This window comes from Callorhinus ursinus, unplaced genomic scaffold (assembly GCF_003265705.2).
Source record: "Callorhinus ursinus isolate GAN/ISIS: 27379988/994484 unplaced genomic scaffold, GSC_fseal_2.0 scaffold13, whole genome shotgun sequence".
NCBI lineage: Eukaryota > Metazoa > Chordata > Mammalia > Carnivora > Otariidae > Callorhinus > Callorhinus ursinus.
Window position 1 is genome coordinate 36,908,618 of NW_027397075.1, and position 26,007 is coordinate 36,934,624.

The 26,007-nt window shown below is 39.6% G+C and overlaps 1 protein-coding gene and 1 pseudogene across 4 annotated transcripts in view; both read right to left on the minus strand.

Annotated features, from left to right (window-relative positions):
* The window catches only part of ABL2 (ABL proto-oncogene 2, non-receptor tyrosine kinase), a 116,130-nt gene that overhangs the window by 55,761 nt on the left and 34,362 nt on the right, over window positions 1–26,007 (minus strand). The gene's annotated exons all lie outside the window — the stretch shown is intronic.
* LOC112828781 (small ribosomal subunit protein uS5 pseudogene) lies at window positions 21,356–25,307 on the minus strand (annotated as a pseudogene).

A 26,007-nucleotide genomic window follows, 5' to 3' on the forward strand; every position in this document is an offset into this window, starting at 1 on the left:
CACACACACACACACACACACACACACACACACACACACACACACACCAAAAACACCAGGCATAACTCTACCAAAGAGGTTATATGAATGGCAACTAGGCATATGAGATGGTGCTGGGAGGCAGCCATTAAGGAAATGCAACTTAAAACCACCAACTACCAGGGCGCCTGGGTGGCTCAGATGGTTAAGCGTCTGCCTTCAGCTCAGGGCATGATCCCAGGGTCATGGGATCGAGCCCCACATTGGGCTCCTGGCTCGGCGGGAAGCCTGCTTCTCCCTCTGCCTCTCTCCCTGCTCATGCTGTCTCTCTCTGTATCTCTGTGTCTCAAATGAATAAATAAAATCTTTAAAAAAAAAAAAAAACCCACCAACTACCACCACATGCCTGTTCGAATGGCTAATATAAAAAACACTGACAATATCAAGCGCTGACGAGGATGCTGACCAATTGGATCTCTCATATTTTGCTAGGGAGAACATAAAATTATATAGCCACTCTGGAAAAGTTTGGCAGTTTCTCATAAAGTAAAACATACACTTACCACATGAGCCGGCAATCCCACTGGTCAGTGGGGACTTCACCCCAGAGAAATGAAAACTTCTATTCACAAAAACCTGTACAGAAATGTTTATGGCAGAGCTATTTATAACTGCCCTAAACTGCAAACAACCTAAATGTCCTTCAATAGATGAGTGGTACATACACACAAGGGAACACAAGCAGCAGTAAAAAAGGAATGAACTACTGACATGCACGGCAACTTGGATGCGTCTCAGAGGTCCTGTGCTGAGTTTCCAATAGACACCAGTCTCAAGAAGTTACATGCTGCCTGGTTCTTTTTTTTTTTTTTTTTAAAGATTTTATTTATTTATTCATGAGAGACAGAGAGAGAGAGAGAGAGGCAGAGGGAGAAGCAGGCTCCCCGCCGAGCAGGGAGCCTGATGCGGGATTCGATCCCAGGACCCCGGGATCATGACCTGAGCCGAAGGCAGACGCTTAACCATCTGAGCCACCCAGGCGCCCTGCCTGGTTCTTTTTTAAGTGACATTCTGGAAAAGACAAAACTACAGTGATAGAGAACAGATCAGCAGTTGCCAGGAATGATGAGGTGGGAGAAGACAAGACTACAGAGGGAATGCACAACAAAGTTTTTAGGGCTGATGTAATTCCTCTGATTGTGGGGTTAAACAAATCTACAGGGGATAAAATTCATAGAACTGTACAAAAAGTCAATTTTACTGTATGATAATTTTAAAAGTAGAGAAAAAAGGCAAAAATGTGAAGCACATTTCACACCAGTTACAAGAAAAAAATCAAAAACCATGTCATAAATATCACATGCACAAAACACTAAAATTTAGCAATACCTACAGATGAGAATTTGTGGCTTAAGAATTTAAAATTTCCATACTTATTTTTAGATATAAATACCCTTCTGTTCAGAATTGTGACAGAAGTTTAGAGGAAAGATCCTTCCTAAACACATGAAATTTGTGGAATTTAACATTCCAACATCTTTGCATCTTAGCAGAGACACCTCATTGCCTATGTTATTATGGCAAAAGATAATGAAATATCTAAGGGATGAAAGGAATGTGCCAATCCTCTTTCCCTCGTGGAATTCCCAAAGTCAATGTAGCTGGCACCTGGTATAATGACTTCAATGCTAGCTCAGAGCTGACATTCCTAGGAAGGGACTCACAAATAAACCTAGATCATGCCTAAAGATCTACAATACAATCCTCTGTAATCCAAGCAGTCAGCTGTTTGAGACTATGGAAGTATGTAACAACTGCTTTTACACACACACACACACACACACACACACACACACACACACACACGCTTTTCTGTGCATGGAATGTTTATGAATGTGTCTGTATACCCAGAAAGAAACAAAATAACTCAACCCACAGGAAATACTGAAATGCCTAACTCTGAATAATACATTGGTGATTACTGAAATATTTATTGAACATCCACTTTGAACCAAGCACTATTAACAAGCACCAGAAATATATCAGTAAAGTGGAAAGATGAAATCTGGCTCTCACATATCACCTCTAGTTTAAAGACAAGTCTTCTATATCAACCATCTGAAGCAGGTAAAGTGAATGAGGATGAAGACATTCCAAGTAAAGTGTGATTAATGATAATAAGCTGCATAGTATATTCTATAAACTGGGGAAAGAAAAAAAAAAAAAGAGTGTGGCCCAAGGTTTTTTTTGGTGGGTGGAGGGGGTGTGTGCATGAAATGAAGTGCCAAGAAAATTAAAGCAGGAGATGGGGTGCCTGGGGGGCTCGGTCGTTAAGCGTCTGTCTTTGGCTCAGGTCATGATCGAGCTCAGGTCCTGGGATCGAGCCCCGCTCAGGTTCCTTGCTCGGCAAGGAGCCTGCTTCTCCCTCTCCCATTCCCCCTACTTGTGTTCCCTCTCTAGCTGTCTCTCTCTGTGTCAAATAAATAAAATCAAAAAGAAAAAAGAAAAGAAAAGAAGAAAGAAAGAAAGAAAAAATTAAAGTAGGAGAGGTAAGCAAGGACCAGATCTTGGAGAATCTTGACTGCCACACCAAGAAGTTCAGATTTATTTTGTTGGCAATTAGAAGCCATTAAAGAACAGTAACAATTTCAAGAGTTTTTCTTTCAGACAAACAGGTGCTTTGAATTTTCTGGATTATGGAGGAAAGGAAAAATAGTTAAACCAAGGAAATAAAAAACACACAATACACACTAGGTCAGAGATAATAGTGTTTCTCTACTTCAATAAAATAATATATTCACTTATTAATTCTTTTCCCAAGGAATTCAACAAAGAACATCCTAAACATACATTGTTAACATTCACTGTTTCATAAAACTAAAGACTGATGAGATGTAGTGAAAAGGAGGGGCACATGCACCCCTATGTCCATAGCAGCAATGTCCACAATAGCCAAACTGTGGAAGGAGACGAGATGCCCTTCAGCAGATGAATGGATACAGAAGATGTGGTCCATATATACAATGGAATATTACTCAGCCATCAGAAAGGATGAATACCCACCATATGCATCGACATGGATGGAACTGGAGATTATGCTAAGTGAAATAAATCAAGTTGAGAAAGACAATTATCATATGGTTTCACTCATATATGGAACGTAAGGAATAGTGTAGAGGACCACAGGGAAGGGAGGGAGAACTGAATGGGAAGAAATGAGACAGGGAGACAAACCATGAGAAATTCTGGACTCCGGGAACCAAACTGAGGGTTACAGGAGGGAGGGGGGTGGGGGGATGGGGTAACTGGGGAATGGGTATTAAGGAGGACACATGTTGTGATGAGCACTGGGTGTTGTTCACAACTAATGAATCGTTGAACACTACATCAAAAACTAATGATGTATTATATGTTGGCTAACTGAACATAATAAAAAAAAATTAAAGACTGATGACATATATTAATTGAAAAATTGCCCTTGTTCTAACATTCAAATCATATATAAGTGAGAAAATGTGACTAAAGTACTCCTTGGCTGAAAATAGTTCAAATTAATTCTCTGTGGCTTAACACCATCTCTTCCTAGCCCTAATTCCACTCCCTTAGTTTAGGCCATCTTCATTCCTCACCTAACTTCCTGCAATGGTCTAATAACTGGTCTCTCAGACTCTGGTCTTCTCTTAACAACATTCTAATGTGCATAAACAGCCAAGATGATTTTTTTTTCCTTGAGCACAAGAAAGTCTGATCACATCACTACTCTGTTTAAAACATTTCAATGACTTCCCTACTGCATTCAAGTTAAAGTCTAATCTCACTCACCTGGCATAAAAGGCTCTTTTGCAGTGACCGAGGCCTTACCCTCCTGCCCATTTTCTTTTTGATAAACACCTGGCCTCTCACCCTATGCTTTGGACATACTCAACTCTCTAGTTTCCCAAACTTTCTTATTTTGGCAAATACCATTCCCTCAGCCAAATATTTCCTGCCCATTGTCCCCACTGCCACTTTGCTTAGCTAACTCCTACTGCTTCAGATCTCAAACAGGTGTCTCATTCTAGTAAACAGTATCCACAAACACAAGAAAAACATTTCTTTATTTTTTTTTAAAGATTTTATTCATCTATTTGAGAGAGAGAATGAGATAGAGAGAGCACGAGAGGGAAGAGGGTCAGAGGGAGAAGCAGACTCCCCGCTGGGCAGGGAGCCCGACGTGGGACTCGATCCCGGGACTCCAGGATCATGACCCGAGCCGAAGGCAGTCGCCCAACGAACTGAGCCACCCAGGCGCCCCGAAAAAACATTTCTTTAAAAGATGCACAAAAGAAGTTTGATTATTGTTCCCAATTTTTCAGTCCCTCACTGTTATAGAATTATACATGCATATCTTTGGCCAAAAGACTTTGAAGTTCCTACCACTGGAATGGGCAAAGTGTATTTCCCTTCCCCAATGATGTTGGGCTTGGTCATGTGACCTCCGCGCAACAGTGAGGGCAGTATGCCAATTTTGAACTGGGGCTTTACCAGGCCTCATCTGTGTTTCTCACCCTTCTTGTGCTCCCGCTATCTCCAGGAGATGAGTCTCTAGTGAGACACGCAGAGCAGATCTGTGGGCGTGGCGCCAAATCTAGCTGAACCTAGGCAAGCTCAGCTGGGATCAACCAAATCTCAGCTGACCCGGAGACGCATGAGGAAAAAAAAGAAATGCTGTTTTAAGCTACTGAGATTCAGATTATTTATTACATAGCATTTTTGCAGCAATGGCTGATATAATGCATTTCCAATAAAATTTTACTTTTAATTATCAAAATATATTCTTATATTGTCTTGATTATGTACTAATAGGTTAAAATCCTAAATCAATCATAAAAATGCTAAGATATTGAAAAGAAAACTCTAACTTCAATTTATTTACCCATCTTAGGTGCAGAGAATTATGATACGATATTTGGGTAGTCAAAATACAATAGGATAAACTTCTATGAGGGAAGTGGAATAGAAATACAAATCCAAAGAAAAACAGGAATAACTTACAACTCTCAGCTATTAAAAAAGAGCCTGTTCGTGTACTTCGTAAAATGGATTATGGTAATGATGAGCCACTATAGTATTTAGATTCCTAGATACATTTTTTAAATGATGTCTTATTTTAGGGACGCCTGGGTGGCTCAGCCGTTAAGCGTCTGTCTTCGGCTCAGGTCATGATTCCAGAGTCCTGGGATCGAGCCCTGCATCAGGCTCCCTGCTCGGCGGGAAGCCTGCTTCTCCCTCTCCCACTCCCCCTGCTTGTGTTCCCTCTCTCACTGTGTCTCTCTCTGTCAAATAGTCAAATAAATAAAACCTTAAAAATAAATAAATAAAAATATCTTATTTTAAAATGTCATTATTTGTAACACACCAAAAATTACATAATTTGCATTTTTAAACATGATGAAAACTGTTTTTATTATCACCCAAAATATGTGCAAGAGAGCAGACAGCTACTTTTTCTCTTGGTGTACCATTCTATGAATGTCATGTTAAGCAATACCTGACTGTATAAGATACAGAACAATCATCCCCTGATGCTGTCCCTTCACAGTCACATCCTCTTCTCACCTAGATCTTTTAGAAGTTCTTTTAGGAAATATGTGAACAAAAAAGTTTGAAGAACACTGCTATATGACACTAACTAGCATGATTTACTAGCCCAGTTATGAAGGCTTCAAATTTTTAGCCAAATTCATTTACTAATATTAATAATGCCCAAAATATCCAATAAGCAATAGTAAAATCTACTCTATGGGCCAAATAATATATCCAAGTTAGTCAATCTTGAGTTAGTTAATATACTTACTGACTCATAGTCCACTGCAATCAAGACTTAAAGTTTCTCCACAATACTCATAGAGGATGATACAGACTATTTTCATATGGAAACTAGTCTTTTATTTTTAAATAGATCTGCTTGGTTATATTGGACAGTATTAAAAGACCTCCAAGTTAGAATTTTCTTACATTTCTGCTTGCCTTAATTTTACAGGAAGTTGAGTGGCGCCTGGGTGGCTCAGTCGGTTAAGCATTTGCCTTCCGCTCAGGTCATGATCTTGAGGTCCTGGGATCAAGCCCCGCATCAGGCTCCCTGCTCAGCAGAGAGCCTGCTTCTCTCCCTCCCTCTGCTGCTCCCCCTGCTTGTGCTCTCTTTGCGTCAAATAAATAAATCTTTAAAAAAAATTTTACAGAAAGTTGAGACTTAGATAAATATCACTTCTAAAGAGAAATTCCAAATGAAAACCAAAGTAGTATAATATAAACAAGAATAAACCTTTTGCACACAAAAGGGTTTCAACCAGTCTTTCTCAAAACACCAAGCATACTACCACTAGGAGAGCTATCAAAAGTCAAAGCCAAGCAGGAGCGCCTGCATGGCTCAGTCGGGTAAGCATCGGACTCTTGATTTCGGCTCAGATCAAGATCCCACAGTTGCGTCGTGAGGCTGAGCCCTGAGCCTTGGGCTCCCCTCTCAGCGTAGTCTGCTTGAAATTCTGTCTCTCCCTGCCCCTCCCTCTAGGTGCGCGCATGCACGCACACACTCTCAAAATAAATAAAATCTTTTAAAAAAAAAGTTAAAATCAAAGGACTTCAAACAATTATAAAAACTGTAAGCAGGTAAGGTCAAATATAGGACAAACCTAAAGTGGTTCTTGTTGAATTATTTAAGATTATTTTAATTCTAACTAACTCTCTCTCTCACACACATACACACACACACACACACTCACACTGGTAATAAAGATGGATTTAGTCATTAAGACCAAACATTAAAGGGGCGCCTTGGTGGCTCAGTCGTTAAGCGTCTGCCTTCAGCTCAGGTCATGATCCCGGGGTCCTGGGATCAAACCCCGCATCGGGCTCCCTGCTCAGCGGGAAGCCTGCTTCTCCCTCTCCCACTCCCCCCGCTTGTGTTCCCTCTCTTGCTGTGTCTCTCTCTGTCAAATAAATAAATAAAATTTTTTTAAATAAAAATTAAAAAAAGACCAAACATTAAAAATTACCTTGTTCTAAAAAACAAAAAAACACAGTATAAACCCCAATATTGTTGTACTTGAGAATAACAAAGAATTAAATGGAAAGTAGGGACTTAATAATCCGTATTAACACAAACAGTAATGCTCATTCAGTCAAAAAATTCTGAACTTACTTTGCTCAAGAGACTATAGTTCTGATATACTATGGTGACTGGCTCTATGTCTACTGACCATATTGATAATTTTATTTTTTTTTTAATTTTATTTATTTGAGAGAGAAAGAGAGAGCCCGCACAAGCAGGGGGAGCGGCAGGCAGAGAGAGAGGGAGAAGCAGGCTCCCCGCTGAGCAGGGAGCCCAACACGGGGCTTAATCCCAGGACCCTGGGACCATGACCTGAGCCAAAGGCAAATGCTTAACGACTGAGCCGCCCAGGCGCCCCAATTTTACTAACTTAATTATATACCACATTTTGGGGTGCCTGGGCAGCGCAGTCGTTAAGCATCTGCCTTCGGCTCAGGTCATGATCCCAGGGTCCTGGGATCGAGTCCCACATCGGGCTCCCTGCTCAGCAGGAAGCCTGCTTCTCCCTCTCCCACTCCCCCTGCTTGTGTTCCCTCTCTCACTGTCTCTCTGTCAAATAAATAAATAAAATCTTTAAAAAAAAATTATATACCACATTTTGGACCCCACTTACAATAGGGTTCTACGGTTACTTAGATACTGTGGGAGATGAAAGATATGGACACTACACTCAAGAAGTTTCATGTCTGAGAGATTTGGTTAGAATAAATTCATTTTACACTTATGAAATAAAGTACAACATGTATTAAATTATGAAACAGAAATACAATTCAAGGAGCTCCATGAAACTTCAAAGAATGGGTGTTCATGTTTTTATACGCCCAGAAAAGTCCTGCATAATTTATGTTCTCATTTCTAAAAAAAGAATAAAATCATCAAATCTAAGTACCATTGATCACAAATGTCCCTTATTGCTTGCTATGTTATTTCCCCAAGAAAAAAAATCCCAGCAGAAACCACAAATACTTTTCTCCTCACTAAAACTGATCACAGAGTTAGAACTCAAAAGAATTCATGACAAAGTGAAAAAACAAATTAATGTACCTCAAAATAAATACAGGTAATAATTTTCAAATGGCAGACTAGAATTAAAAGTTGGTGTATGCTACACTTCAAGATAAGGTTAACTCCTTAATTTATCCTAGAGAAGATGATAACGGAGGCCTTGACAGGTAGGTACCCTCCTTTCCTGACCTCTTTTCCTACCTTCCAAGGACTTTAACCCCTCGAGATACTCTTACTACACTGTATACACACATAGATGAATGCACATACAGACTGCCCCAAGTCAGTCTTTTTCTCTCTAAAGAGCTGAAGTTATTTTGTTTGTTTTTCCATTTAAGTAGGCTCCAATGCGGGCCTTGAACTCATGCCCTTGAGATCAAGACCTGAGCTGAGATCAAGATCAGATGCTCAACAGACTGAACCACTGAGGCGCTTCTATTTATCTTTGATTGAAGGCTAGTAATAGGAATAAGAGAGTGGATTCTACTACTTATTTTAATAAAGATCTAAAGGTATTTACTCCTCCAAGCAAGGTCTCCAGAACAATTGTGCTCTAGAGCCTTAGAATTCAAAGATAATCTATGAAATTTAAAGATAATTTGACAAGTAACATTTACATAGAATAATGGTACTGAATCTCTCCCACCCCACCCCCCCAACCCAACCTCCCCAGCCTCCCCACACTGCCAGCCACTATAGTAATATTTATATCTTAATAGGTTAGGCAGTTAGGGGCGCCTGGGTGGCTCAGTCGTTAAGCGTCTGTCTTTGGCTCAGGTCATGATCCCAGAGTCCTGGGATTGAGCCCCACATAGGGGCTCCCTGCTCCATGGGAAGCCTGCTTCTCCCTCTCCCACTCCCCCTGCTTGTGTTCCCTCTCTCGCTCTCTCTCAAATAAATATTTAAAAATCTTTAAAAAAAAAAATAGGTTAGGCAGTCAAAAATAAAAGAAATGTCCCCAAAGAAAGAATTTTAATCATTAACAAGTAGGCAGAGAGACACTGCTGGTGTTCCTTAAATCATGCCATAAAGCTTATTCTAGCCCTACTAGGAATATATGGGCTAGTTGTTTTAACAAGCAAATCTCCACTAAAGATACTAAATTAACAGGGTCAGACAAAGGTCCTCCCAGAATATTATGAGAAAACTTGTAGTATAAAATATGGATATAACATGCCCCATCTGGACATAAGAAGAAAAGTTTCAGTTTAAGAAAAATTTCCATATGCATTCTTCCAAAACCATTAAAGAAATATTTTGGAAGCATGTTCTAGGAAATGGCTGATAGAATGAACAAATTTTAAAGCTACAAAAAGCTTTAATGGCTTTTTAAAGATTTTTTATTCATTTTTGCAAGAGAGCACGAGTAGGGGGAGGGGCAGAGAGAGAAGCAGGCTCCCTGCTAAAGCAAGGACCCTGATGTGGGCTCTGCAGTCTTGATCCCAGGGTCCTGGGATCATGACCTGAGCCGAAGGCAGACACTTAACCGAATGAGCCACCCAGGCACCCCGCAGAAGGCTTTAATGGTTTTTTAGATCTAATAACCCCTTCCTTTGTGCAAAAGGAAAAATGAAGGCAGAGAACCTACAGAGATTTGAGATACATATTGATTCTATTAGATATATTAAATAATTATATCAATTATTAAATATATCACTGTGACAAATAGGTCTTATCTGGATAGTAACTCAAATAAACTGAAAAAGAATGACATTTGAACACTGAATATGGGACTATATAAAAGCAAAACAAGTGTTTTTTTAAAAGTATAAATTACAATGACACCCTGTCAAAAAAACCCTGAAGCATGATATTGTTATTTGCAAGAAAAAAATTTTCAAATATACTGGCAAACCAGCATTTTTTTTTACAGTTTCCCCTTATTACTGTGTTTGTGTTCATATCAAATTTTTTGTGAAGAAAAAAAATTCTCATTTTTTATATGCTGGACCTATGTAAAATGACCTAAAAGCATCTGCAGAGCCTCCCTCCTTCACCCCTATCAGGTTCTCTTCCTTTGTTTCCCTCTGACGTTCCGCCCCTCTCCCCTGCATGTTCTGGCAACATATGATGCCTCCTTCTCCTATGTCCTCACCTTAGATCAGGAATAAGAAGCTTAACCTAGGGCGCCTGGGTGGTTCACCTGCCTTCGGCTCAGGTCATGATCCCAGAGTCCTGGGATCAAGCCCTACATCGGGCTCCCTGCTCAGTGGGGAGTCTGCTTCTCCCTCTGCCTCTGCCCTCCCCCCTGCTCACGCTCTCTCTCATGCTCTCTCAAAAAAAGCTTAAAGAAAAAAAAAGAGGCTTACCCTACAGCTGTACTTACAGATGAAATGCAAAGCCTTTCTAGTTACTGTAGTTCCTCTTTGATATTGCCCACTGAAATTTCCACATCTATACGATGTACCCTTGAAAATTAGTCTGAAATACTTTCACATATATATATATACACACATATATATAGAATATTACTTCATTCAGTCCACAGTGTAGTCTTTAAACCTACAATTTCACACCCCTCAACTTTTCTACTGATTCTAAGCAAAAAAAGAGAAAGAAGGCTTATATAAAAAGATAAAAGAGAGGGGCGCCTGGGTGGCTCAGTCGTTAAGCGTCTGCCTTCAGCTCAGGTCATGATCCCAGGGTCCTAGCATCGAGCCCCGCATCGGGCTCCCTACTCTGGGGGAAGCCTGCTTCTCCCTCTCCCACTCCCCCTGCTTGTGTTCCCTCTCTTGCTGTGTCTCTCTCTGTCAGATAAATAAATAAAATCTTAAAATATATATATGTAAAAGAGAGACTATCCCCTGTCATCCTCTTAGTGTCTTTACCTTTTGTTACTCCCTGTGAAATTTCTTGAAGCACTTTTTATCTCAGGAAGAGGAGAAAAGATAGGAGATGGACTGTTTTGTTTTGTTTTTGTTTTTGGCACAGATTGGCAAAGTAGAAAACTCACATGGCCAGAGCAGCAAGAAAGCTAGGGATGCCAAAGCCAGAGACAGAAAATAAAGAAGGACGGGATGTTAGTCCAGGCTGAAAACTGTTCAGCTAACTCCTTTACCCTATTCCCTGGACCAGTGAATTGGCCTTCTGTCCCCTGTCCAACTCAGAAAAGAAAAGCCATCACCAGTCCCTTGGAACTGAGAGAGACCAGACTTCTCCTAAGACTGTTTCACAATAGTAGAAGCTTAATAAATATTTGGTGACATATTTAGAATATTAGAACAGACAAGTGTGAAGCTACCTAAAAGAAAGAAATTAGCTATTTGAAGAGTGGGGTAAGAAGGGGAGGAACTACTCTCCTTAAATGGATGTCCTTAAGGAATAAACATCTAGCTCTTAATTTTAGTCTCCTAGCAGACAGATATCCTAGGAAGTTTTACTACTGTCTGGCATGCCACTGTCTTGTAAGTCCAATAAACGGGAATGTGAGCTCATGCCCTAGGCAGTAACACATAAATGCTGATGAAAGGGAATGATGAAGCAAATTAATACAGATCACAGGCTAGACAAATTCCTATCACAGTCTCTACAATCAAAAGAAGTTTAACAAATTAATCAAAATCAATTATCACTCCTTTAAAATTATATGCATAAAAGAATTTTTAAAGTTCTAAGAGTATTCCACTTGGCAGATAAAGGAAAGTATCTGGGAGAGTCAAATGCTATTCAATAAAACAAAAGTAATAAGGCTGTTATTAACAGCAGCTGGTTTTAATTTTTTAGTGTTGTTACATTTTCTTCTCCTAAGAAAAATACAAGCAGGTGAGCATTTTTTTTTTTTAGAATTAAAACGGATTTTGAGGATTCAAGCTTAGCAGTCAGTATGCCAACAGAAAAAAATAAGCTAATTTCATACCCTAGCCCAAGGGAAAAGATGGACTAGTAAGGAGGCTTCTGTTCAAGAAGAAAAGGATTAAAAACAGGTAAGGAGTAAAAACTAATCAAACAAACAAAAACATTGTAAGGCGACTGAGCCCTGGTTGCAAGCTGGGCTGCTACACTAAGCATCTTGATTATTCCAAAGATGCCCTGAGATCCAACCCAACCCTTCTGGCTTCTGCCAGAGAAGCACAGTTAACAGCCAAGTCAAGTTCCAAGAATAGTCATGACATACCATCCCCTTCTAACTACAGTTATCCTCTGGGAGACTGTCGGTCTTGGGAAGTAGACTGTCCTGGGACTAAAGGCACAATTCACTGAAACCCAAATAAACAGAATAAGAAACCTTAAATCTAATAGCAATTAATTCATTTAATAGCAATTACTTCATGTAATTTATTGGGGGTGGCGAGAATAAGCTAAAACTATTACCTCTTGGGGTGCCTGGGTGGCTCAGTCGTTAAGTGTCTGCCTCTGGCTCAGGTCATGATCCCAGGGTCCTGGGATCGAGCCGCGCATTGGGCTCCCTGTTTGGCGGGAAGCCTGCTTCTCCCTCTCCCACCTCCCCTGCTTGTGTTCCCTCTCTCGCTGTGTCTCTCTGTCAAAAAATAAAATCTTAAAAAAAAAAAAAAACTATTACCTCTTTCACAAACCTTATTTTCAGGGGTTATCTGGAAAACATAAGTACTAAAATCAACTTTTAAAATACTTAAGTATACAAGGTGGCCCTTTCGCTTAAATGTTGGGGTAGACTGTCATATATTAACAGGTTACATAACCAGTTTAAAAGGGGCTTTTAGAGAAGAAGGACTACTCATAGTGTTCTCCCAGTTCAGGCATCATAGGCAAGGGAAAATTTTCTACTGAAAGTTCTTTTCTGGGGCGCCTGGGTGGCTCAGTGGTTTAGCGTCTGCCTTCGGCTCAGGTCATGGTCCCAGGGTGCTGGGATGGAGCCGCGCATTGGGCTCCCTATTTGGCGGGAAGCCTGCTTCTCCCTCTCCCACTCCCCCTGCTTGTGTTCCCTCTCTCGCTGTGTCCCTGTCAAATAAGTAAATCTTTAAAGAAAAAAAAAAAGTTCTTTTCTGTAACCCATTAGGACCTACTGGGGCATCGTGGCCTTCTAATAGAATGCCTATAACACAAGATCCTAGACTTCTGGTCTCCCTGCTCATTGTACCTATAATATATTCTGGTATGTAATTCAGGTGCTATGAAAATATACTTACTTATATGTCATCATCATATAATTACACAGAATGGAATACAGTTTTGGCAATGAAAGGTTCAAGTTCCAACATGCCAAAATTCTACTGAAAGCAACAACTGTATTATCAAGCTTATACTGACTTAAGTTCTTGCTCATATGTCAACTAAATATACTTCTATTTCAAAATTTCCATTTTTTATTATGAGAACTACTCTTCTTTCAGGTTTTAAATTTGCAGTTACCCCTGATTCCATTTTGCCTTTATTTCAAGTTTTCATTAAGCATCTAGAGATATCTTTATGCAAATGGTGCTACACTCTTAAAAATCTTATAGGGGCACCTGGGTGGCTCAGCTGGTTAAGTGACTGCCTTCAGCTCAGGTCATGATCCCAGGGTCCTGGGATCGAGCCCCGCGTTGGGCTCCCTGCTCGGCTGGAAGCCTGCTTCTCCCTCTCCCACTCCCCCTGCTTGTGTTCCCTCTCATGCTGTCTGTCTCTCTGTCAATTAAATAAACAAACAAAATCTTAAAAAAAAACTTATAATTAAATATTTTATACTATTCTAATTATGTAACATCTCTAATATATGTATTTACACATATAAATTATATAGCACAATTACATATAAATTATATATAAACACATGTTTATATATATCACTAATGTAGAATAGTGGATAGCAAAACTTTTTGTGACATAAATTGGGCAAGTAATAAATTTTCACCCTAGTTATGGTGTTTATAACCATAGAGTGCAAATTAATAAAAGTTTATGATATTTCAATGTAGATGTACCTAAAAAAGTCTTCAATAAACTAACATTTGTAAATTGGCTCGTACATACGAAATAAAAATTTAAAAGTAGGGGCACCTGGGTGCCTCAGTCGTTCAGCATCTGCCTTCGGCTCAGGTCATGATCCCAGGGTCCTGGGATCAAGCCCTGTATCGGGCTCCCTGCTCTGCGGGAAGCCTGCTTCTCCCTCTCCGACCCCATCCCCCCGCTTGTGTTCCCTCTCTCACTGCGTCTCTCTCTGTCAAATAAATAAATAAAATTTTTTTAAAAAATAAAATTTAAAAGTATTTGGAGATTTGAATACACTCACCAGGCATTTAAAGGTTCTGCCTCCCACTATACAAATTGCTTGTTAAAAAAAGAGAAAAGGACTAAAGAACTGCAAATCATGGCAATTCTTTGTAGTATCACAGAATTGTAGAGATAGGAGACACTTTTTTGATTATCTAATTCAAGCTCCAATTTTAACAATGAGATAACAGAAATACAAAGATAGGTTAAGAGACACATCCAAGGTATACATAACTAGTTAAGATGCTGTAGGTAGAACTCCCTCTTAAGAGTCCCAGGACAGGGTGCCTGGGTGGCTCAGATGGTTAAGCGTCTGCCTTCAGCTCAGGTCATGATCCCAGGGTCCTAGGATCGAGTCCCGCATTGGGCTCCCTGCTCAGCAGGGAACCTGCTTCTCCCTCTGCCTCTCTCTCTCTTATGAATAAATAAATAAAATCTTAAAAAAAAAAAAAGAGTCCCAGAACATTGCAGGTAGGTATGTAAAATGGTACAGTCCTTGTGGAAAACAGTTTGGTGGTTTCTCAAAAAACTAAACACAGAATTATCAAATGATCCAACAATTCCTCTCCCAGGTATATACTTAAAAGAACCCAGAACAGGGATTTAAACAGAAGCTTACATGCTAATGTTCACTGCAGCACTATTCCCAACGGTCAAAAAGTGGAAACAACCAAAGTATCCACCAAGAAATGAATAAACAAACTTCTGTAGATACATAAAATAGAATATTATTCAGTCATAAAAAGGAATGAAGTTCTGGGGCACCTGACTGGCTCAGTCAGAAGAGCCATGTGATGCTTGATCTCAGGGTTTTGAGCTGGAGCCCCACAATAGGTACAGAGAGTACTTAAAATAAAACTTTAGGGATGCCTGGGTGGCTCAGTTGGTTATGCATCTGTCTTTGGCTCAGGTCAAGATCCTGGGGTCCTGGGATTGAGCCCGGTGTCAGGCTCCCTGCTCAGCGGGGAGTCTGCTTGTCCCTACTCTCTTGCTCGCTCTCTCTCTCTCTCTGTCAAATAAATAAAACCTTAAAAAATAAAATTTTAAATAAAAAAAAAAAGATCAAAGTTCTGGTACACACTATAACAGTGAACCCTGAAAACTGTGCCAGTGAAATAAACTAAACACATTTATGTGAAATATCTAGAATAGGCAAATTCTTAGACACAGAAAGTAGACTGGAGGTTCCCAGGGACTACAAGGAGAGAGGAATGGGAGACATTTTGTTTGGGTTGTTTGAAAAGGTTTGCAAATAGATAGTGGCGATGGTTGCATTACATTGTGAATGTATTTAATGCCACTGAATTGCATACTTAAAAATGATTAAAATGATGAATTTTATGTTATATATATTTTTAAAACAATAAAAAATGTTTTAAAAGAGTATATCCCATAAAAGCTTACCTGCTGTAGGCAAGTAGCTCTGGCATAGAAAAGTGGGCCTACACCAGGGAAAAAAGTTATTAGAAATGTCTTCAGGGGCGCCTGGGTGGCTCAATCGTTAAGCATCTGCCTTCGGCTCAGGTCATGATTCCAGGTCCTGGGATTGAGCCCTGCATCGGGCTCCCTGCTCGGCAGGAAGCTTGCTTCTCCCTCTCCCACTCCCACTGCTTGTATTCCCTCTCTCGCTGTGTCTCTCTCTGTCAAATAAATAAATAAAATCTTTAAAAAAAAAAAAAAAAGAAATGTCTTCAATACCATATGCTAATTTTAATTTTAAAAAATTATTTAAATAAATTTGGGATTTCACACAATTGCTGTTTATATAATAAATCTCTATTGTACTTAGCTTCCTGCCAAAAAAATCCAAGACATATTCAGTATGCCTACAGTTTCCTTGACTATTATTTCACACTAAAATTAGGAACAGAGAGAGTAAAACTTATGGTAAAATGATTAAGATTCTGGACTCTAAAAAGGAAGAACATCTAAAAGAAAGCCTTCTCATATAAACAAATAATGAGTCACCTGTTAAGTCGTTAATTCTAAGGAATACACAAATGACACAACTTTTGATGTCAAGAGTAAGAAAGAAAAGGGGCACGTGGGTGGCTCAGTTGGTTAAGTGCCCAACTCTTGGTTTCAGTTCAGGTCATGATCTCAGGGTCATGAGATCGAGCCCTACCTCAGGCTCTGTGCTCAGTGCAGAGTCTGCTTAAGATTCTCTCTCCCTCTCCCACTCCGCCCCCCCGACTTGCACGCTTTCTCTGTCTCTCTCTAATAAATCTTTAAAATAGAGTGTAAGAAAGAAAAGCAATAGTGGTAAAAGAGAGTGGAAATTAGGAAACAGAAATGCATTAACAGTACTTACATCTTAAGTAGGAACAATTTAACAAGTCACCAATTTAAAATGCGCAAACATGGGGCGCATGGGTGGCTCAGTCATTAAGTGTCTGCCTTTGGCTCAGGTCATGATCCCAGGGTCCTGGGATCCAGCCCCGTGTCAGGCTCCCTGCTCAGCGGGAAGCCTGCTTCTCCCTCTCCCACTCCCCCTGCTTGTGTTCCCTCTCTCGCTGTGTCTCTCTCTGTCAAAAAATAAATAAAATCTTTAAAAAAATAAAATAAAATAAAAATAAAATGCGCAAACTCACTTCATCAAAATAAAAAGCTTTTGCAGGGCAAAGGAAACAGTCAACAAAACCAAAGACAACCAACAGAACGGGAGAAGATATTTGCAAATGACATCAGATAAAGGGCTAGTAACTAAAATCTATAAAGAACTTATCAAACTCAACACCCAAAGAACAAATAATCCAATCCAGAAATGGGCAGAAGATGAGAACAGACATTTCTGCAAAGAAGACATCCAAATGGCCAACAGACACATGAAAAAGTGCTCAACGTCACTCGGCATCAGGGAAATCCAAATCAAAACCTCAACAAGATACCACCTCACACCAGCCAGAATGGCTAAAATTAACAAGTCAGGAAATGACAGATGTTGGCGAGGATGCGGAGAAAGGGGAACCCTCCTACACTGTTAGTGGGAATGCAAGCTGGTGCAGCCACTCTGGAAAACAGTATGGACGTTCCTCAAGATGTTTAAAATAGAGCTACCCTAAGACTCAGCAATTGCACTACTGGGTATTTACCCCAAAGATACATATGTAGTGATCCGAAGGGGCACCTGCACCCCAATGTTTATAGCAGCAATGTCCACAATAGCCAAACTATGAAAAAAGCCCAGATGTCCATTGACAGATGAATGGATAAAGATGATGTGGTATGTGTGTGTGTGTGTGTGTGTGTGTGTATACACACACACACACACACACACACAATGGAGTATTATGCAGCCACCAAAAAAAAAATGAAATACTGCCATTTGCAACGACATGGATAGAATTAGAGGGTATTATGCTAAGCGAAGTAAGTCAATCAGAGAAAGACAATTATCATATGATCTCACTGATATACAGAATTTAAGAAACAAGGCAGAGGAGCATAGGGGAAGAGAGGAAAAAATAAAACAAGACAAAACCAGGCAGGGAGACAAATCGTGAGAGACTCTTAATCTTAGGAAACAAACTGAGGGTTGCTGCAGGGGTGGCTGGGTGATGGACATTGGGAGGGTATGTGTTGTGGTGAGTGCTGTATGTTGTGTAAGACTGATCAATCACAGACCTGTACCCCTGAAACAAATAATACATGTTAACAAAAAAAGATGAAAAAATATAACAAAAAAGTAAAATATGCAAACCCAAATGTACTGATCTAGAAGGGTAAAGCTTATATAATCTTGTCCAGCTTCTTAAAGTGCTCAGATAATTCTTCTACAGGAAATGAAGTGTGAAATTCTAATTTTCCTACCCAACATCCCAATCCCACAATAAGCAAGACTGTACTAATTATGATGTATGATACATACTCATTAAAATATTTATTATTTCACAAGTTAAGTGTCCATGTAATTTTCACTTAGGAAAGCAAAGAAATGAAATAAAAAGGGCAGGAATACTGACTATATAACATTACATAATGTAAACATCAGGAAACAAGAGCAACAGCTAACTTAAAGGCTTTTAATAATAGAAGATGCCTATGAAGAAGAGGCCAAGAGCTATGGGGTACTAAGGTAAGTAACACATGGTCCCTGGCCCTCAAGCATCTCATATACTAATAAGAGAAACAAAGAAGTCAATCAGCAATCATACAGAGATGTGGCCTGAATGTTCTGATATCATAGAGCAAGAGTGCTTACTAGTATAGACAAAAGCAGAGAAGGCCTCTTGATACAGGATTCTTGGTGTAAGTCTTAAAGAGTTAGCCATGGAATAAAAGTTAGCATGTAAAAAAGTACAACTTCAAGATACAGAGACAGATAGACAGGGCTAAAGAGGGAGAGAGAGACAGATATTCATTCTCTCCAGAAATATTTCTGGACCATCTATGTGCCAGGCACAGACCATACTGAGGGAACTGCATGTATTATAGTATGGCTGGAACCTAGAGAGCATGTATGAGACAATGCAGGTACCAGATCATGAAAGCCTTGGATGATGCTCTGCTAAGTAGTTTAGACGTCATCCTTAGGATGGTAAGAAATGAAAGCTCTTAAGGAAGTAACAAGATCAGAGCTGTATCACTCAGACTCAGGTTTTCTTATACATTCTCTCCAAGGAGCTGGCACGAAGGCTCCAGAGCAAAGGAAGAAAGGAGCAGAAACAAGCCCCATTTCACAGATATTGTAGGAGGGAGCATCAGCTGCCAAGGTTTATCACTTCTCTACCCTCCTGTGCTGTCATGAGACTCCATTCTAGTGAGGTAAAAGGTTTTAGTACCAGTAGAAGGAAGGAGATAGAAGAGTGGTAACAGATAGGAAAGGGGAGTTCCTCTGGCCAAAGTGCCTTTAAGGATCATCCACAGGAAACTACGCCTATTTTAAATAGAGTATTATAGGAACAAAATATATATAATCTAAAGTATACTAAAACATTATCTGAGAAGATGATGAGTTTGATGTTATGTGTATTTTACTATAATTAAAACAACTTTTAAAAAAAGAAAAAATCTGAAATTTAGGCATCCTATTTTTATACTCTGGCAAACATTAAAAATGGTAAATATAAGTTCATATTATATTTAATTACAATTCCTTCATTCTTCCTTCCCATTTAAAGAACTCTTCAAAGTCTACCCCCAAACACAAAGCTAAATGATTAAAGAACACAAAGAAAAAGCATAATTGGGCGCCTGGGTGGCTCAGATGGTTAAGCGGCTGCCTTTGGCTGTCATGATCCCCAGGTCCTGGGATTGAGTCCCGCATTGGGCTCCCTACTCAGCAGGGAGCCTGCTTCTCCCTCTGCCTCTCTCTCTCTCTCTCTCATGAATACATAAATAAAATCTTAAAAAAAGAAAAAAGAAAAGGCATAATTACAATCTTACTGGGGGAGAAAAGACAATCATATCCCAAACGGATGTTATCCAATAGCCAACTATCCTTTCCAAGAGACTGGCAATGATGCAAATTGCCACCATAAAGAATGCACATGGATTTGGGCAGACGCATTTGACAGCACAGCTGTCTGTCCAGGCATGCTGCTGAAAGAATAGTACATTCCTATTTGTCCTGCCCCCCACCCACCTTAAGTCTCCTTACAAAAAGGAGTTTAAACAAAACTGTCATATTTAAGCCTTCAATGTATGGGGGGGTGTGTTTTCAGTAAGATCAGTTAGATAATAACAGAAGCAATGAACCAACATCACCCTTAGCCCAAAGTTACTCTGAAGATTTCTGAACAAAATAATTCTGTTCATGTACATTTATTAAAAGTCCTGATTTGAGGTTGCCCTACAGTTTCAAAGGGAAGGTACTAAGGCACTAACTTTCAGAAAATTGATACAGTATGGTAGAGGAGTGTATACTGAGAATCAGAGTAATAGACTATGAGTCCTACCTAGGTTTGTGACCTTGGGGCAACTGTCCAACGTCTCTGAGCTTCAGTTTTTTCATCTATAAAACATGAATAATGATGCTTACGGTATTTACATCAGAGAGTTGCTTGAAGATCAAAGAACTAAATGTAACCCTACCTTAGCCACACACTACAATGCACCCTTCTCAACAATTTCAATTTCATGCAACCACTTTTGAATACATCTTCTATCCTACTAGCTCATTCCTTCTCGTACATGAATTCCTGCCATCATTTGATCCCAGCAGAACTTCAAATCTACTGACCCAACTATCTTTTCACTCTCCCTCCCCCCGGAAGTACTCTCTTCTCTCCTTACCCCAATTCCATGATGCATCATTATGATCATTCGCTCCTCTCTCACTTGGGACATACTCACTTTGCAAAACCACAATGCTGCTTAAATTCAATTCTCTGTCTGTTCTCCTACTACTAAAGGAGCAAAAAAGCACACAACCAAGCTGACTGGCCTCACTTAATTCATGACCTTTAACCTCAACTGAGCCCCGAGTTCTGCCTAGTAATCATAATTTATTTCCCTAGCCCATTCATTCTCCCACTTTTCTAAACACTTACATGCTCTCTCCTCTCTTCTCAAACTTCTAGTATCCTCTTCCATGCCCTTTCTCACTCTCAGCTGATGACTTGCTTAGAAAATTAAAGCAGTCAGAAGAGGATTTCCAGGAATTATCATTGCGTCCACCCACAGTATCAGCATCTATCTGCATCCATATGCTCTGCCTTCCTTCTTGTTATGATAAATGAACTACTATCTATTCTTTTCTCTATCTAACCCCCCCTCCTGTACCAGTTCCAATCCCTACCACAAGCTCAGCAATTCTCCTCTTATCATCAGCTTCTTTCCTTCCCTTCTCCCACTCTCTACATCACTTCCATGAGCAGACGAAATATGTATGAAAATGCTCTAACTCCTATCACAAAAACTGTATGAACAGTGGAACTAAAAAGAGACAATGCAAAATGAAAACAGGCCTCTGGATCCCCACATCTCTGAGCAGGAAACAGGCTAAAAAAAAATAACTCCATTGCAAACACAGGCTTCCTCTATGGAAGACTCAAGAGGACTGAACAAAGGTAGCTAGGAAGGGCTACATAACTTTTACAAGGTCATACAACTAAATAAGCGGTAGAATTGGGATATGAACTCAGAAAGCCTACATTTCCCTCCCCCCAGGCTTTAACTCACTTTATTTTTCTTATATAAAACTATGTGGTGGCCACAACTGGAGACTCTGGTGTGGGTCTTTACAAGATAGTCAATAAATCACTGATAAGGAAACTTGGTGAACACAGTCTCTTTCCAGAGGTCAGGGGAAGGGGGGGGGGGGGGGGTGAGACAGCTATAGGTCTTGAAAATGGCATCCAAAGTGGCCTTGGCAAAGTTGCCCAGGGTGACAGTGCAGCCCCTGGCCAAGGTGTAGCAGTTTCCACACCGGCCATCATCAGGAACTTCTTGGGCACAGGAGGTAGAGATGAGACGCACCAGCACAGAGCCACAGAGGCTGGTCACCTTATGAGGGACAGTGTGGGCCTTGCTGATCTTGTTCCCCTAGTAGTTTCACAGCACAGGGACAATGGAGAGCTTGGCCAGGATGATGGCTCCATGGATGGCAGTGGCTACCTCCTTGGAGCACTTAACACCCAGACTGGCGTGTCCACTGTACTCTCCGATGGCAACAAATGCCTAGAACCTGGTCCGCAGGGCAGCATGGGTCTGCTTTCGCACAGGCATCATCCTCAAAATCTCATCCTTGAAGGACGCGCCCAGGGAAGATTCCCGATGGGCTGGAAGAAGAGATCTCCAGGGACTTGATTTTCATGTCCTTGACCAGGTGGCCCAGACTGGTGACCAGGATCCACTCCTTGACCTCAGCTTGGCCTCGGCTCCCCCCACCACCCACAGTCAAGACTCCACCCTGGATGCCGCTACCTCGGCTTCCCACTGCAGCCCCCCACACCCACCCCGGGTCTCTGGGCCCCCCCACAGCACCAGCATCATCTGCAGTTTGCTGCTTTCTAGGAGAAGAAAAAGTCTACATTCTTAACACACATTATCTCATTAAACCTTTACAATGCTGTGACATAAGTGATAGTATTATTCCCATTTTACAAATGGGGGAACTGACTCAGGTAGATTCAAGGATTTAATACACATCCACAAAAAAAAAAATGTATTTGTTTAACAACTACACTATATTCAGAATTGAGGTAAAACTTAAAAAACAAAAAGATACACAGGATATATATTACATTTACAGTCCTCTTAAGTATGCTTTTACAAGAAAATTTACTGCATCAAAATTTATTGATTCTCAACAGCTTCATTACCTCAAAGCTCTGGAAACTAAATATTTTATTGGGAATTAATAAAATTTGTTTCTATAAATCTGTAAAACTCTGGCTTGCTAAATAATCATGTCAACAAGATTTTAAGGATAAAGTTACTTAAAATTTAAAAGTTAGTTGTAAAGACACTTTCTCCATTTAAACTATTAAGCAAATTAAAATGGTACCAAAAACATCCTTAGCTGTATGTTAAAATCAAGTATCCCAAAGATTTTTACCAGCAAAACCATAATGATCTACTTACAGTTATTTGTACCTCAAAAAAAAAAAAATAGCAATGATTACCTGAAAATATTCCATAAATCAGATATCCTATAAAGCCAAACTGGTCCTTTTTACTAAAATTAGTAAAGTCCAGGGACGCCTGGGTGGCTCAGTTGGTTAAGCTTCTGCCTTCTGCTCAGGTCCTGATCCCAGGGTCCTGGGATTGAGCCACGCATCATGCAACATCATGCATCATCAGGCTCCTTGCTCAGCGGGGAGCCTGCTTCTCCCTCTGCCCTTCCCCCTATCCATGTGCACTCATGCTCTTTCTTTCTCAAAGAAATAAAATCTTTAAAAAATAAAAATCAGTAAGGTTCTAGAAGCTTCTAACAGAGAAATTTCCACTTATACTTTGCACACTTAGCTCTTCTAAATAAATTTAACTATGCAAAATACTAATTCAGATCAAAATATATAAGGAAGCAATAAACAATCCTAAAGCTGGCAATTAAGACTGAAAGTTTAGATAATGTATTCTACAAATCACAGGTCAACTTTCGCTTGGAGGAGGATAATCACGAGACTGTTACCTTCTTAGCAATTTAACAACAAAATTCCTTTGTTAATATACAACTGAAATAGAAAACTGTAACTCAATACAAACATAAGGCAAAACATTGTGGAAGAGCACTGAACTGGAAGTCAGAAGACCTAAATTCTAATCTTTCCTCCATCATAACTGGATATGAAAATTTACCACTGTGTGTCTACTTCTCCAACCTGTAAAACTAAGGGGCAGGGGAAGAGATCACTCTAAGGTTATTTTCAGCTCAAAAATCTTATGATTCCATGAACCAAACTGAGGTATATATTTTGTTTTCATATTTTAGGAACTCTAGACAAGCAGAGCAAATTAAAAGAAGTCAAGAGTAATATTATCAATGCCCTTCCAGGATATAACTACAATTATGTAGTTATGCATAAGATGTACAAGATAACTTTAGTATCATTCTCAGAGTTCTTTTCATATGTTAAGTCATTTTAACACACTCTCTAAACTTGAATGGATCCAGCAATTCCTTATTTAAAAGTTTCCCTAAACTCTCAATATGCTAGGCTTTCCCTTTAACTTTCATTTACTATTCCTCTTCTCCTTCCAACACTATTATATTTAAATATGCTTCACAGTGACCATTTTACTTATCTACTTCCTATACCTTTACCATGCCTGGTTTTTATGCCTCCCTTATCCATGATTTCTTTTTTCTTTTTAAGACAGAGTGCGCATGTACACCTGCAAGGGGATGAAGGAGGGGCAAGGGAGAGGGTGAGAGCAAATCCCAAGCAGGCTCCACACCAAGGAGGTAGGGCTCAATGTCAGGACCCTGAGATCATGACCAGAGCTGAGATCATGACCTGAGCCATGACACGAACCAAGATCCGAGATAAGAGTCAACTGAGCCACCCAGACGCCCCCATTTCTTATTCAAAGTGCCTCTATTTAAAAAAAAAAAAAAAAAAAAGTGCCTCTGTTGACCCAGTTAGCTATTAAGAGTTCTGAGATCCTCAAATTTCAGATTTATATCCTATGATGCAACTCCTTTCCACACTATCAGACATAGCACGTTTGCTAGCAAATTCAGACATATTATTCAGTCATTCAAAAGTTTAAATTTTACATGTTGACATTTTTATATTCCATTTGTTTTCATCACTAGCAACCTGCTTGCTTAAAGTCTAAGAATTCTGACTTTTAAATATTTTTTAGCATATTGATACATGCTGGATAAACCAAAGCAGTTTCAAATTTGAAATGTCACCTAGTAAAAGTAGAGGAAAAAATAGCACCCAATATTTAATTTGTCAAAACTCTGCCACTCAGCCTTTTTTGGAAGGCTTAAGGAAAAAAAAATTATTGCATGCTATAACTATAAAAGGTATTGAAGATTCTTTTGGGAATCTTACCACATTTCTTCAAGATCCAAGTGATATGTAGGGGATCTATACAAATTTAAATGACTACAGAGTTTAAATATAATTCCTAAAGTTACCATTTAAAAATGTAAATACTTATTACAAATTCACTTTTACTTCATACCCCTTTCTTCAATGGTAGAAGTCAAATCCCAGAGAGAAATGACACCTAACTAGATTTAATAAAACCCACTGTATCTAGTACAGTGCTACATATTCTATGGCTATTTTAGACTCATGTGTCTCTCTGCTTTCATCCTCGTCCCCAAGAGTTTATTCTCCACAAAGCAGTCAGACTGAATCTTTTAAATATAATCCCATGGCCCAGGATTTCCATCCTAATCAGAATAAAGTTCTAATTCCTTATGATGGTATGCAAGCCTTCTATAAACTGGCCCTCAGCAGTCTCCCTCATCCCACATGAAACTTTTACCTTTTTTCTCCTTCTACAGATTATCTCCCAGCATTCTCCCACCAGGTCAGTCCTCTCTAGCCAGTCCTCCTCTACGACTCCAGGATACCTCTGCCTTGAAAATGTTCTCCAAAACTTTGTCCTTGATGGTCCTCTCCCTGGAATACTTTTCTCCTGAAAGCCCTAAGTCCATTCCTTCAGATCATTCAATTCTCTGCTGAAATGTCACCCTACCAGCCAGAGGCTTTCTCTAAATCCTATCATAAACAGCACCTGCCCTATGGGTCTGTTCTTTTATCCAGCTTTATTTTTCTCCTAGAACTCATCACCACATGAAGTAGTAAATAAATAAATGTTCAGTGCCTGTCTCTACCCACTACAGTGTAATCTCCACAAAGGCAGGGAGTTGCATTTGTTCACTAACATATTCCCAGTGCAAAGAAAGTTCCTGGTAGATGCTCAATAACTGTTAAATAAATGAAAATCTGAAATGCCTGACTCTAGAAGCCATGCTGTCAACTTTAATTATCCATGCACACTAAAGAAGTCCTTTAAATAATAATATTAAAAGTGTTATTTAAACTGGGAATGTTGCTTGCCTCTAAGGAAGAGAACCAGGTAGCTGAAGGTAGAGAGATGTAGGGTAATTAAATGTATACCTCTTAAATCTTGAACTGTATTAATGTGTTAACACTGTATTAATGTGCTAACTTCATTAACTGTATCAATGTGTTAACTTAAACCTTGTACTGTACTAATGTGGTCTTTTTCTTAATATTAATAAAATTTTAAAATTTAATAGTAATATTGTTGTCTGACTTACATAAATGCTTCAGTTCAATCCTACATTTTCAAAATATGGAACACTACTGGCAAAAATACGACATGGCAAA